Raw genomic sequence first — 14,527 nt, 5'->3', positions numbered from 1 at the left:
GGGCAGGCTGGACTGTCATTCAGGAGACTATAAGTCCTCTGTAAAAAAAAATCTGCTGTTTAAGGGCTTTAAAAAATCATCATCATCATCAACAACAACAACCACACACACACACACACACACACACACACACAGCTGAACACCTCTCTTGTTGAAGTTTCTATGAATATGAGCCTAAGAATTTCTCATGCTTGTTGAGCAGCAAAGGGGAGCACTGGAAGGGTGTTTTCCTTTGTGGGGCTTGTCCAGAAGTCCATTTTTAGCAATGTTAGCGATGTGGCTAAATATAACATGAATGTGGACTGTGTGCATATTTGCCATGTTTCTTAAAGGGCAGTATGTTCTCTCTCTCTCTCTCTCTATCTCTCTCTCTCTCTCTCTCTCTCTCTCTCTCTCTCTCTCTCTCTCTCTCTCTCTCTCCCTTTCTCTTTCTCCCATTCTCTCTCTGCTTCTCTCCAGACCTTATGGTATTACAAGAGAGGATGAATACATTTTTCTTGAAAATGCTGGATTTCATTGCCTCTTCCCCCACCTCCTTACTGGTCCACCCAAGGGAAGTAGAATTGCCAATTTTTCCTCCCTTTCTCCTGCAGCATTCTGCATGGAGAGCTTAGATATGTAAACACAAGAGCTCTGAGCATATGATACCTCCGTTTAGGAATGCAGGTCCATCCATCTCTTCTTGCTGACTGGGAGGGTAGCTCCAAACATGGGTTTTTGTGTGTCTGGTCTTGGTATGCTGTGCCAGCTCTGTCTGTGCTATGCCATGCTCTGCATTTGAGCTCAGGCTCTCTGCCATGGGTAAAAAGTAGCCTTGCAGATAGAGTTCAGTTGTAAGAGCTTTTCTCTGGGGAGCTGCAAACAGTGTCTCCCATTTCTCAGAAGGCCTCAATGACAACCTGAAATTTCATTCTGCTTAAATTCCCTGGGGAACCAATGACTTTCTTGGGCTTACTTACAGAGCATGGCAAGGGGTTCCTGGCAAAACTTTGATTGACCCTAAGCGACCCTTAGCAATATTGATGGAGTACCCACCCCCATTTCCCCTAGCATGTTTGATGGTGATTAAGTGGGTTCGGAGTTATTTCCCAGGCTCACATGTCTGATAGACAAATAACATCTGTTCTCAGCAAAAAGTAGAGTGGCAAAGTACAGATCACTGGTGACTTTAACTTTCAGTAAAACCTGGAGTTGGCTTTTGGGACCAGAGGGAAGGCAGCTTCCCCTGTGTGCCTAGAGTATCTGCAGTATTCCCAGAGAGAGAGAGAGAGAGAGAGAGAGAGAGAGAGAGAGAGAGAGAGAGAGAGAGAGAGAGAGAGAGAGCAGTGAAGATTACCCTGGGGTCTGATTCCTGTTTAAGTAAGGCTCTTTTTGCTTCATGACATCTCTGAGTCTTCATCTATTAGACTTAGGGAAGAGTATTGGTCAGGATGCTGATTGTTAAGGGAGGGACATTGCTCAGCCTTGAATCTGTGTGGTCTAGGGAGGGAATCCAGGAAAATGGCAAAAATCAATTTAACTCATAAGAATCAAGGCCTCCCTCCCTTCTTCCCTTCCTCCCTCCCTCCCCTCTTTCTTTCATTCTTTCTTTCTTTCTCTCTCCCTCTCTTCCTTCCCTCTTTCCTTCCTTACTCTCTTCTTCTCTCCCCTTCTTCCTCCTTTCCTTCCTACCATAAATCTGTTGATTTAGTCCGCAGGCACTTAGAAGGTACTGTACTTGTCAGATTTGATGAAAGTGTGGTCCTTGTCTTTCAAAAGCTCGAAGTCCAGTATGGGGGTGAAGCTTGCATGTCTGGCAGTCATCCATTGCTATGGTGGGATGTGTTGAATGCTGGTGGGTGGCCAGATGGGTGGGAAGGGGAGTCACTTGCGGCTGAGCAGACCCATGTGTGTCAGTTCCAGCAGAAAGAAGTATTTGAACTGAGTACCAGAAGATGTTTTGACTCTCAACTACAAGGCCATATGCATGGGATTAGGAGCCACATGGAGAAAGACCTGAGTGTATACAGTGTGGAAGGTGGGAAGCAGTGAAGGTTTACACCTGCACCAGCTCCATGGAGAGGCTTTCGTCCCTCATCGCTTTGAGAGGCTTTTGTGCTCAGTTTCTGTTGCTCACTGGGCTGGGTGAAGAGGTCTGTGTTTAAGATGGTAAGAAGCGAGGCTCTACCCACCAGTGTGTTCCTTCCCCACCCTTCACTTTGAACACATAACAGGAAAGGTGAAAGAAAACACGGCCCATTCATCTTTCTGACAACAGGTGAGTCTGAGGTTATTGGCTGTTCTTATCCCACTGGGATGTGACTTCCAAAGTAGCAGCAGGGGGGGTAAGTCTTCCCCTCTGGAAGACTGCTCAGGTCACTAGCTCTCTCTAAGTTCTTCCTGGCTTAGTGAGCCCATAGAAGTCAACCAAAAATATGACCAATTGCTATGGCGTTTGGCAGTACCCAGTCACAGAGGCGGCACAGTGCCAGAGCTGGACACTGGGGATCCTCACTGGGTCAGCAGTCAATGAGATGCTGGTGTTTGGGCGATAGGGGTAGTATGGGAAGAGGGGGCAGTATAGCAGGGGGAGGAGGACATCTCTCAAGTGACTTTGGGAAGTATAGAAGTTTACAACAGTGTAAGCAGTTATTTTAAGAACTGATATTGCCAGAGCAGCACATACCACAGGAATGACAACCTCGACACAAACAGATGAAAATTTATGAGCCATGTTCTGATATTTAGAGTCCATCAAAAATCTTTCTGGTAGCTTCTGCTTGTCAACAGGGGAGATTTTATCTGTGAGACTTAGAGTCTCACAGATGCTGATCCCCAAACAAGTGGTTTTCTAATCATTCAACCATAGTTTAAGCCAGTTCTCAAGCTATTTGGCTTCAGGATCATTTTAATTCTTAAAAATTAGCAGTAGCCTACAGGAAGATTTTTTTTCTAATGTAGTTTTATGGGCCAGCGAACTGCTGAGAAGGTAAAGTCACTTGCTGCACAAGCTCAGAGACCCGAGTTTGATCCCTCAGAACCCGTGTGGAGGTGGAAGGAGAGAGCCAACAATCCAGAGCAGTCCTGTGATGTCCATACATGTGCCCCTTGTACCCACACAGACTGTAATAGTTGTGGATAAATTTTGTTTTGAATGTAGGTTATGAGCTGGGTGGTGGTGGATGGGTTTACTCCCAGCCAGCACTTGGGAGGCAAAGGCAGGTGAATCTTTGGAAGTTTGAGGCCAATCTGGTCTACAGAGTGAGTTCCAGGACAGCCAGAGTCACATAGAGAAACTCTGTCTCAAAAAACAAAATGTAGGTTACACCTATAAATATTTGCCAGACTAGAAATTTAAAATGAGATAGTTTCCAAAAAAACAGTCATGATTTAGTTAATAATTGGCCCAATTAAAACTTGGCACAGGTGAGACTGTTTTATGCATAGGAGGTCACAGAATTTGGGTCCATTTGAGCTGCTGTAACCAAAGGCCATAGGTAGGGTGCCATATAAACAACCGAGCTTATTACTCAGTTCTGAGGTTAGGAAGTTCAAGACACCAGCAGATGAAGTATCTATGGCTGACCCACATCTTGGTTCATGAACATCTTCCTAGAGTGTCCTCACCCAGTGACAATGGTGGAGGAATTCTCTAGGATCCTTAAGCAGTGACATTGACCCTGTTCATGAGGCTTCTGCTCTCCTCCCATCTTATCAGGAGCTGCAGGTTGAACTTGGAAGGGGTAGGGGAGTGAGGCACAGATGTTCAATCAATAACAATTTTCAATACAAAACAAACCATTTTATTGAGAAATATTAAATAGTATTCTCATAAGTCTCTTTGATGGTTTGACAGAACAATGCTGGAATGTCATATCTGCTCTCCCTTGAGTTGGCAGCTATTTAGGATGCCCTGTTGTTGTTGAAGAATATGAATCACATTCTTCCCAAAAGTATGGAAACTCAGAGTGATGAAGCATTTTATAGCATCTTCACATAACTATAGATATTCTCATTTGATATGACAAGTCAAATCATATATTTTAGAGATGGTTGTGATGTAGAACCCATTTAATATAGTGGATAATATGTACTCTGTTGTATCCAAATTCTCCAGTCCTAGGGCTGAAGAGATGGCAGAATGTTTAAGAACACTTGCTGCTCTTGCAGAGGACCTGAGTTCAGTCCCCTAGTTCCCAGAGTTCATACTGGACAGCTCACAGCTGCCTGTCACTCTAGCTCAGGAGATTCAGTACCCTTTTCTGGCCTCTGCGGGTACCTTCACATGTGTTCACATATACACAGAGACATACACATGAATAAAAAATAATAAAAATAAACCTCTGATGTTCACTGGGTCATTTTGTACTCGGACTCTTGCATCTTTCATCCAGACATGTTTCTGGAACACTATGCATGGCTCTGTTGGAAAAGTCAGGTTACCAAATGACCTTCTGGGTGTGGCTACATTCAGCCACACACTACACCAATCCCTTGCCCTCACTTCCCTACCTATACTTCTGGGCACTGGCAATGTCCTCTGGAACTCATGGTAGTGGGGCAAGCTTTGAAGTTTTCCATTTTTTCCCCTTTAAGACCTTGAATTCTTGTCTTTGAGAAACAATATTATCAGTCATTTGCTTTGAAGTGACAAAGCTTTGAAACAAACCTGCAAATTCCCAACTCTGAATGCTTTTGCTGTTGGTTGTTCATTCAAGTAGCAACGGGGTCCCATGAAAAAGGAGACAGTTCAGGCTGACACTCAAACAGCGAGACAGGGTATTCTTTTCCTTGAGACAACTTAAGCATACACTAGGATGCTGTATGGGTTTGGGTCTGCATACATGCTTGCTTGGCAGAGATAACAGGAGTAGTTCACATAGTGGCTTGCGGGTTTGGCTTCATAGTCCATACTGCCAAGGATCCTCAAGGGGCAAACAGCTTTTTGTGGGCTTTAACTGCAGGTTTGCTTAACTGTACTTACATGTTCAAACATGCTCCCCAAAGCTCGGGCCACTTCTTTACTGCTGAGAGCAGAGCTCAGTGTCCCCTAGAGGCATCTCCCAGGGTCTTCCCAGCTGCTGGAAACTGATTCCTGTTTACATGGATTTCCTTTGCTCAGATTCCATCATACCAGCTGTCCCCTTGTGCTGTGCCTCCCTCCCCTTCCTGGACAGAGCTTTCAGGCTTTTCTTGGCACAATTCTGTCTGTCCTTGCACTTCCTGTCCCAACTGTTGGCAGATGGCTTGCTTTGATTTTATCTTCTCAGGCCCACTGGATGATCTGTCATTTGGAACAAAGTCCCCTGGAATCTTGGGACACTCAGCCTCCTCCTTTTGTTCCCTCTTGTGTGTTCTCCTTTGTCTTTCCTGCTAGAACACACTCTTCAAAGCTCAACACTGATGCTCCTTTGTTCTGAATCCTAATGTTCTCCCAAGAATTTCCTCCTCTGTTTCATCAGGTGTGACTTGTGCTGTTCACTGTTTGAGAAGAGTTGCCCAAATCATGATTCCCTTGCTTGGGTCACCTGGAGCCATGTGACTCACTTGCTTCTAAAAGACAAGGCTATGCCTTTCCTTCCCAACCCAGGGAATGCTTAACACACCACATTCATGCTCTGCTTCCACTGATGATGGGTCTGTATGGCTCTGGTGAGTTTGAGCATTCCACTGGTCACGTCTGTGGTCAGGACTTCAGGAGGTGTCATGTTCGTGTGTGCTCTTTAGAAGGTCTGCATTTAAATGTGTGTGTGTGACAGCTCTTTGGACCTCTGGTCTTTTGATGTTCTGCCTGTGGGGAATGAGATGTAAATGTGTCCTTTGCTGGTGTTAGACGGAGAGGAATTTAGTAGTGACAACCTTTTTCATTTATTGATTAAACCTAGCTTCTACATGCTTCTCAGACAGAAACAGAACTAGAGCACTTCTTGCCCTTCAAATTGTATCTTTACTTGCTGTGGATTTTGGTGGCACACATTTCCCATTCATTCAAAATATGCAGGCTGAGCAATGACTTTGGTTAGGCATCAGGTGAGGTGCTTGAGAGGACAGAAGGATGTCACATAGATTGACATTTGTTGGGACAGAATTCGTTATCTAGAGGGCTTGTTATAGTGAGACAGAATCTGGGGGATGGCCCTGGGGGATGTGGGGGACTAAGATTGGACCAGCATTATGTTCTGACAGGAACCCCAGGGTGTGGGAGTGTGGGGGCCCCAGGGCATGGGGGTAGGGGGTGGAGATGCATTCACACTACTCTAGAAAACACCCTCCACATGGTGACAAACTGAGAGCAACTTCTCAGAAAATACCTGGAAAGTACTAGAGTTTTGCAAAAGAGCACATGAACATCTTTCCTGGGGTGGGGATAGAAGTAATAAGACAGCCAAGGGCCTTGATTCTGTGATGTGGTAAAGACCAGAGAAAAATAGCTGAGCATCATGGTAGCTCCCAGTATCCCCTTAGGGTGGGGTACATCGTTTATGCTCTGCAAGCCCAAGCTTACCATGGCGGTTTGGGGGTGGGTCCCCCATTGTATAGCATTGACTCTTCAGGGCAACAGATGGGCACATGGCCCCTTCACAGGAAGGGCAATGCTAATGAGGAACAGTCACGTAACCCCATCAGTGCCCTCTGCCATCTGGGTTCTGCCTGCTTCCCTGACTCCCTCCTCTGTCAATTCCCTCATTCTGCTTTGGTCAATGGGCCTTCTGCTGTCCCTCCAACACACACGCCTTGCTCTGCCCTGGACCTTCACCCCACTGCTTCCTCTGCCTGCAGTGTCTGCTTCTTTGCTTCATTCCAACCATCCAGCTCACTCCATTCCACCCCTCCTCAGTACCTCTGTGTACTGAGACTCTTGCCCGAGACTCCTTGATCCATCTGTTGCCTCATCTTTCTCCACCAGGAGACTATAAATTTCATGAGGGCAGGGACTTGGTCTTGTTCATCTCAGTGTCACATCTGACATACACAGTCTTTAAGAAATACACGTTGAGTGGATCCTGCTTGTCTTTGCAACAATAAAGTCCATCGATGTTAGGAGAGGCTCCCGGCAGACACCATGACAACCTGTCTTGGATGCTTCTCCTACATCAAATGTGTATAGCCCACACACAGTGACTTCTGGCATCCATTGGCATCTATAAGCCTAGCCAGGAGGGCCACGGTACTTGGTGGGACTGAAAACCCAAAGGAAAGCAGCATATATTTCCTCAAGTCCCACCAGATGTGACTTGAGCGAGTGAGGCTGGCAGAGGGTAGAGCGTAGGACTGGGGAGGGGCAATGGCTCGGGTGTGGAGGTCAGCTGGGTTTTACCATCCTGCCTCCCATCTCCCTGCCTTAGGTCAGTGTTCAACTCCAAAATAGTGGGTCAGTCAGCAGCTAGTTCAGGTGAGAAGTACAGAAAGCCCTGGCTATCCCACTTCCCCAGAAGGCAGGGATTATTCTCAGCCAGCCCTTTTGGCTCTGGTTAAGGGCCATTTGTAAGCCAGATGGAAATGAAGCCATGCTTTAGTTAGAACCTGAGTTGTCATGTATTTCTGAGTCCTGCTTCTTACCTGGACTTCCCCTGGGCAGCTCTGTCCTGTGTCTTTGGTCCACTCAGACAGATGAGGCTCCTCTGGCTGTCACAGCTGGGGCAAGGCAAGCCTGCTTCTCTTGGGACATGAGCAAGAATCAAAAGACATACAGAACATAACCTGTCCTCAACACACACTGCCTTCTTTTCCTGGCTACAGGGAGCTAGGGAACAAGTTCCAAATGTTAATGGGAGGATAATGTATTAGTGTCATCTTACTAGGATGTCCTGGGGCTGGAGGAGGATAAAGGTCACATGGAACTCCTAAGTCGGTTGCCTTGTCCAGGACAGGGTAGAAACAACACCCTGGTCTCATGGTATGGTAATGCTTATGAGCAGAGTCAGTGGTGCATCTGCACCCTAAATCCTGTCGTGGAGGCTGTGCTATGGGGTGATGGCAGGTGGGGCAGGCCAGTGGTCACTGGAATGGTTGGTGTGGCATATTGGCTAACTGGAAGAGCATCTGTTCCTGTTGGCCAGACGTTCTGCTTTGGTGGTACCCTTTTATCGCAGCTGTCAAGTATCTTGACTATTATTTCTTTGGGGGAGGTCTCAGTTATCCATAGGTCAGTGGCTGAATAACCTGATCATAGCACTGTGGACACTTGAACTTGAAAGTGAGTGAGTTCAGTAGCAGAATAATAAAGGGAGAGGTTCCAAGTGGAGGGAACAGCTGAGTAGAGACATGAGAAAGCCTGGGGTATCTGATGTATCTTGGGGATGCTCCTGTGAAAGCCTTTGGTCAGGAAGACCTGGTGGAGGGAAGAACAGGATGGCACTGTCCTCTGTCTTTGGGACCAAACACAGGTGCATATCTGCTGATGCTTGCACAGAAGGCATGCATCTGGGCACAGTCTAGAAAATCTGGTTCCTTAAAGCTAGGGACATGCATGGGCCTCATGGTGAAGCTGACAACAAGGCCAAGGCTACTGTGATTGTTACATAGAAGCCTCTGTTGTGCAGAGATAGCTGTCTATCTGCCCTATTTTTAGTTTTTTCTTTTCTTTTTTCTTTTTGTCAAAAACTGCAAGATACAGAACTTTCCATCATCCACATATCCTTTATCTGGCATTGCATTCAAGGCCACAGGAAATCTTCTGTGCAGAGGACTGGGAGTATCTTTTGTTGGGCTGTGGGCTATCAGAGCCTGTGAGGTTGTGTCACAGCTGAGACTCCCAAGTCACAACCCAGTTCACCATGGTTCAGACCTAGGTTCCTAAAGTCACATGCTATATGGTCCCATCCCCCATGTTCCCAGTATTCTGTCCTCACTGAGCCTGGGTTAAAATGTGGACCTGCTCTGGTACTCATGGATTAGTGCATTGATTTATACAATCACTTATTGGCACAGCCCCCAAGCACGTAGGAATGAGCTTGGTAGCTTATTTAGAAAGGACACTGCATCAATTGATCTTAATCAGATGTACCTTCTTGCTGGCTTTCCTCCCGTGGAGCCCTGCATGTCAGCTGCAGAGCTCTCATCTGTGTGGTTTTTATTATGCCCTATGTCCACAGAGTACTCTGGCAGTCTTCCAAGTTGGGGTCCTCATGGGTGGGAGGTGGAAATAGACTCACACTCAACTTGGTTCATGTGGGAAAGCTCTTCTCTGCTAACTTACTGAGAGTCACATAAGTATTTATTTAGACAGACACCAGTTTGGAGATTATTCTTTAAAAACTGATTTTATTATAGTTTTAAAGTGTGTGTGTGTGTGTGTGTGTGTGTGTGTGTGTATGTGTATGTATGTGTGCTGGCATGTGAATATGTGTGGATGCTTGTAGAGGGCAGAGGCTTGATGTTGGGAATCTTCCGTTTTTGCTCTCCACATTATTTTTGAGTCGCTCTCTCACTGAACCTGGAGCTCACCAATTGGCTAGGCTGTCTGATCAGTGAGCTCTAGTAATCCACCTGGATGTGTTGTTCCAGCTACAGTATGATTACAGGTTCAGCCTTTTACGACATGGTGGGGATCAGAACTTAGAACCTCACACTTGGCATAGCAAATACTTTATAGACTGATCAATCTATCTTCTTAGCCCTTAGGAAACATACTTTGTGATGAGGGAGTCATATAAGCCTGCTGGCTAGCTTGTCAGCTGTAAACCAGATCACAGCTGGAGAAAAGTGCTCTGATTTTGCTCTGCTGGGATTGTGCCCTACACATTTCCTGTGCAGGAGGCCAGGTGGTTAGGGTGGTGGCTGTGTAGTGCTGAGCCCTTTAAGAGGGGACACTTAGTGAGAGGAGAGCCTCCCTGGGTGCTTCTAGATTCCTGTCTGGCCATTTATCTTTTCTGCTTGCAGATATGCTGTCATAGTGCAGTGTGCCAGGAACATCAGCTCAGCAGCCTCACCAGTAGTGCCATCCTCTTTGGACTAATCAGCCATCAAAACTGTGATCTCAGTAGTCTTTCTAAGTGCCTCCCAACCTCAAGTATTCTGTTATAGTAACAAAAATGGACTGACACACCATGTCAGCATTCACTGAAGTCAGCAGACCAGGGCGCCTAGCAGGACTGAATGCTTTCTCAGCCATTGTCATCATTTGGCTAGCAATGTGCACAGGCTCCGTCTATTTTCCTGATGGGTTTGTATCTGCCTACAGTCAATTCCAAGTCAGCCCCTCATGCCTTCTGGGATGCTGCTGGCCAGGAAAGCTAGGCTGCCATTCTGGTTGAGCACAGCTCTAGAAGTAGTCTTGTCTGTTTCCTCCCTTCCTCCCCTCACCCCTTCATCCCACCCTTTTCCTTCCTACCTGGGGTTGTAGGGCATACAGTGTTTCTATCCCTTTGGGTGGGTCACTTCAAGACTCAGGTTCTTTGATACTGATACAGGCCCACTAAACTCTGAGTAGGTACAAAACATCACAGAGTGTGTAGGGAACTAGGGAACAGTTGCTGGGGAAAGCTTGTCTGAGGTCATACTTTCCTTTCTTTCCCCCACCTTCACTATATGGGGGCAGCAGGGATCCTGTAGGAAGGCAAGGACCCCATCTCACCTTCTCCTCTTGCACATAGGAAGCCTACACCTGCTTGCAACATGCAATTCCCACAGCCTCACCTCCTCACTCCAGGGGGAGGGCTCTGTTACCAAGCCACCTTGTTGCTTTTGGGCATTTCCCTTTCTTCTTTCCTTAAGAGCTTAGCAATCAATCCATTCTGGTAAAGGAAAAGACGGAAAGGAGCCCCTTCTTAATTGGCTCAAGGCCACCACACACATTACCAGGTGCACTCAATCTGCAATTTGCTTTTTAATTAAAGTTCCTTCTCTCTACAGGAAAGCTGAGCACTGGGTCAGTGTTCTCCCACTCAAAAAGGGTGTTTTGGGAGAGCAGTGACACAGAGCAGGCTTGGTTAGCCTTTGGTGTATAGAGTCTGAATTTCCTTCCTGTATCCTCCTAGCCAGTAACTTTCAGACACATCTTCCCTGGAGTCCTGTCCAGTGGTGGCTGCTGAGGTTTTCTGGCTGGCCCTATTCCTTGCCCCTCAGAGTTCAGATACATTCTGGAGTGCATATGCCTGGCTCTACCCTTAAACTTGCAGTCTCTAATATTATCCCAGGGCAGTACTAGCCACCTTAGGAGCCATTCAAAAGCTCCTCACTTTGGGAACAATTTGAAGGGTCATGAGGAAGGTCGCAGCCTGGTCTTGATGCTTGGTTGGTTCTTCCAGGTCTGGTTTTCTCTGGCCTTTGACATACTACATTTTCTGATCCCCCCCCACTTATGTAATATTATGTGCATGTGTGTATATAGGCCCAAGGTCAATGCCAGGCTGCAGAAATAGCTCAGTGGTTAAGAGCACTTGCTACCCTTCTGGTGGATACAAATTCGGTTCCCAGAATACATGTTACACAACTTAAAGCTGCCTACACCTCCAGTTTGAGAGGATCTTATGCCCCCTTCTGGCCTCCAGAGGTCAGTGCATGCACATGGTGCACATACATATGCTCAGGCAGACAAACACATGAGATAAAAATAAACAAATCTTTAAAAGAAATGATTTACCATCACAAGAGAGAATGGCAGGTGTGTGGTCTCCAGTCAAACTGATCCAACTTCCAGAGTCTGAGTATTGTCTTTTGTTTGCAGCAAACACATTCTGCCACCTTTCTAATGGAGGTTCAAAGGTTTTCCTTAGTGGTTAAGGATGCTAATCTCTTTCATATGATCACTGTGAGACCCAGAAGAATGTCACACTGGTATGACACAAGAAGGTGCCTGAACATTGACAGATGTTCACCCCACTCCTCTCTCCTGCCCACTCTCCTCTCTTCCAGTTGCATCTGGTTCGAACAGCCTCATGGAACTTATCTCTTTAGGAAATGAGCTGACTATGATGTTCTGAAATCTAGATTTTTCTCTTAATTAATCCAGACCCCAGACTAGAGCCAGGATGAGGCTCTGCATGGAACCACATTATGATGAGCAGGAGTGTGGAACTTACCTCAGGACTCTGTCCTGGAGTCCATGCCCTTGAACTTGGCTAGATATAGTTGCACAGGGAATATTGTGCTGTCTAGGGCAGTATACTCACTTACCTTGGGGCTTTAAGATATGATAGGCTGCCTCTGCCTTCCAGAATTTCTACAGATGGAAACCAGGCTTGAAATTTTTTTATGTCTTTCCAGGTGACCATGGGCTATGTCTTACTCTGTTTTCTGTTCCTATCATAAAAATAATTGAGGCTGGCTAATTGGCAAAGAACAGAATTTTATCTGGAACCTGGGAACATGGGGCCACATTTGTTTGGAATTTTTTCAGAGACTTCCCTCTATATCATGGCATGGCAGAAAGTACCAGGGCCATACAGAGCAAGTGTGCTCACTCATCTCTCGTTATAAAGTCACTAATGCCACATTATTGGGACTCTACCTTCATGACCTCATTTCATTCTAATTATCCCCCAGTCCTCACCTTGGGGATTTAGTATTAAGTTTATAGTACGTGAACTTTGGAGAAAACATTCAAACCATAGCAGGCTAGTCACTTCAGTTGATGCTCTGAACCAGATTTCTCTTCAGTGAAATGAGGACAAGTTTTCCCCAAATGCATTGCAATTGGACCAATGTATGTTCTTACTACATATACAGTTATTATTGTCAATATTCATGATAGATATGACCATATGTGCCATGGAAATATTTGAAGATGTTTCCTCAAAAAAAATGGCCATATTGGGATTTTTTTTTCTAAAATACTCCATGCCATAAAAATGAGGCCCCTCACTTAATGAAGTGTCTCATTCTCCGTCCTTTATCTTCTTCCTTCCACCTTCTCTCTGTCTCTTCATAATATTTGCCATTTACCATATATACTGTGCAAGGTTCTGGGGAGTGTATGAGAATGTGAGATTGGGTGAATTCCAGAGTCTCATGTAAAAGAAAACACAGGGCATGCATCCCAAGACATGAGAACTAAATTCACTTGTTGTACAAAAAATACTTTGAAGTCATCATATCCAAGTGAGGAAACAGGCTTTAGAAGGAGAAAGGACTGGGTCTCAAGCCTACTAGCTAATAACCAGCCTCTTCCAAGCCTGGAGCATCAAGAGGGAGGGAGGATCTCACCCCAGACAATAAGGAAAATTTCCAGTAGAAGGAGCCTTGAGCTGAGCCTTGGAAGAGGACCAACATCTAGGGAGCCTAGGCCCAGTCCATGTGTGTGACAATTGTGTAGTATGGTCTGTTTGTAAGGCTCCTAGCAGTGAGAACAGGACCTGTCCCTGGAACTTAGCTGGCTTTGGGGAACCTGTTCCCCAGGCTGGATTACCTCCTACAACTTTGATGCAAAGGGAGGAGCTAGGTCATATCTCAACTTGATGTGCCAAGCTTTGTTCAAGCCCATGGAAGGCCTGCCTCTTTCTGAACAGAGTTGGAGGAGGGAGGAAGAGGGGATGGGGAGGGAGTAGGTTGAAGGGGGAGCAATGGGAGAAGAGAAGGGAGGGCATATGTATGTAAAATAAATGAAAAATGCCAATTTAAAAAAAAAGGAAAAGAACAGACTTCACTATATTCCTGGAGATGCCAAGAAACCCCAAGGGGCAAACTGCTCTCAAAATCAGTCAGAGGGCTGCTTAAATAGCTCAGTTTGGAAAGAAAAAAGGTTTTAGAGGGCAAACATGTTGGGTGGGAAGGACATGCCTAATTCAAGTAAGAACTTGAGCAAAGGTATGTCCATCTAAAAGCAGAGACAGAACCAGGGATGGCAATTGGCTCTACAGGGGAGGGAAGGTGCCTTGCAGCCTCTAGAGAAACTGTGGCCATGGTGACTGGAGTGGGAGTTTTCTTTTGTGACTACCAGCTCACAACAGCATGGAGACTTAGTATTAATTATGAAAGCCTGGCCTTAGCTTAGGCTTGCTCCTAACGACTTCTTATAACCTAAATCAACACATATTTAAAAATCTATATTTCTTTGGATAATTTTTTTATTTAAATTTGTAACAAGCTTGTTTTACATGTCAATCCCAGTTCCCTCACCCTCCCGTCCTCCCCTGTCCTCCTCCCAACCCCCATCCCATCCACTTTCTGCTCCCCAGAGAGGGTGAAGCCTTCCATGGGGGATCTTCAAAGTCTGTCATATCATTTGGAGCAGGGCCTAGGCCCCCCTATATGTCTAGGCTGAGAAAGTATCCCTCTACATGGAATGGGCTCCCAAAGTCCATTCATATGCTAAGGGTAAATATTAATCCACTACCAGGGGCCCCATAGACTACCCAGTCCTCCTAACTAACACCACATTCAGGGGTCTGGTTTGGTCCTATGCTGGTTTCCCAGCTATCAGACTGGCGTTCATGAGCTCCCCCTTGTTCAGGGTAGTGTTTCTGTGGGTTTCTTCAGCCTGGTCTTGAATCCTTTGCTCATCATTCCTCCTTCTCTGCAACTGGAAACCAGGGGTTTGGCTCAGTGTTTAGCTGTGGGTGTCTGCTTCTGCTGCCATCAAGCTATTGGATGAAGACTCTAGGATGGC

General features: G+C 46.0%; 1 protein-coding gene across 2 annotated transcripts in view; it reads left to right on the top strand.

Moving 5' to 3' along the window:
• The window catches only part of Galnt18 (polypeptide N-acetylgalactosaminyltransferase 18), a 302,731-nt gene that overhangs the window by 32,484 nt on the left and 255,720 nt on the right, over window positions 1-14,527 (top strand). The gene's annotated exons all lie outside the window — the stretch shown is intronic.

This window comes from Phodopus roborovskii, unplaced genomic scaffold (genome assembly GCF_943737965.1).
Source record: "Phodopus roborovskii unplaced genomic scaffold, PHOROB, whole genome shotgun sequence".
Lineage (NCBI taxonomy): Eukaryota > Metazoa > Chordata > Mammalia > Rodentia > Cricetidae > Phodopus > Phodopus roborovskii.
Note: the sequence above shows the minus strand (reverse complement) of the source record. Positions and strands in the feature narration are given on the sequence as shown.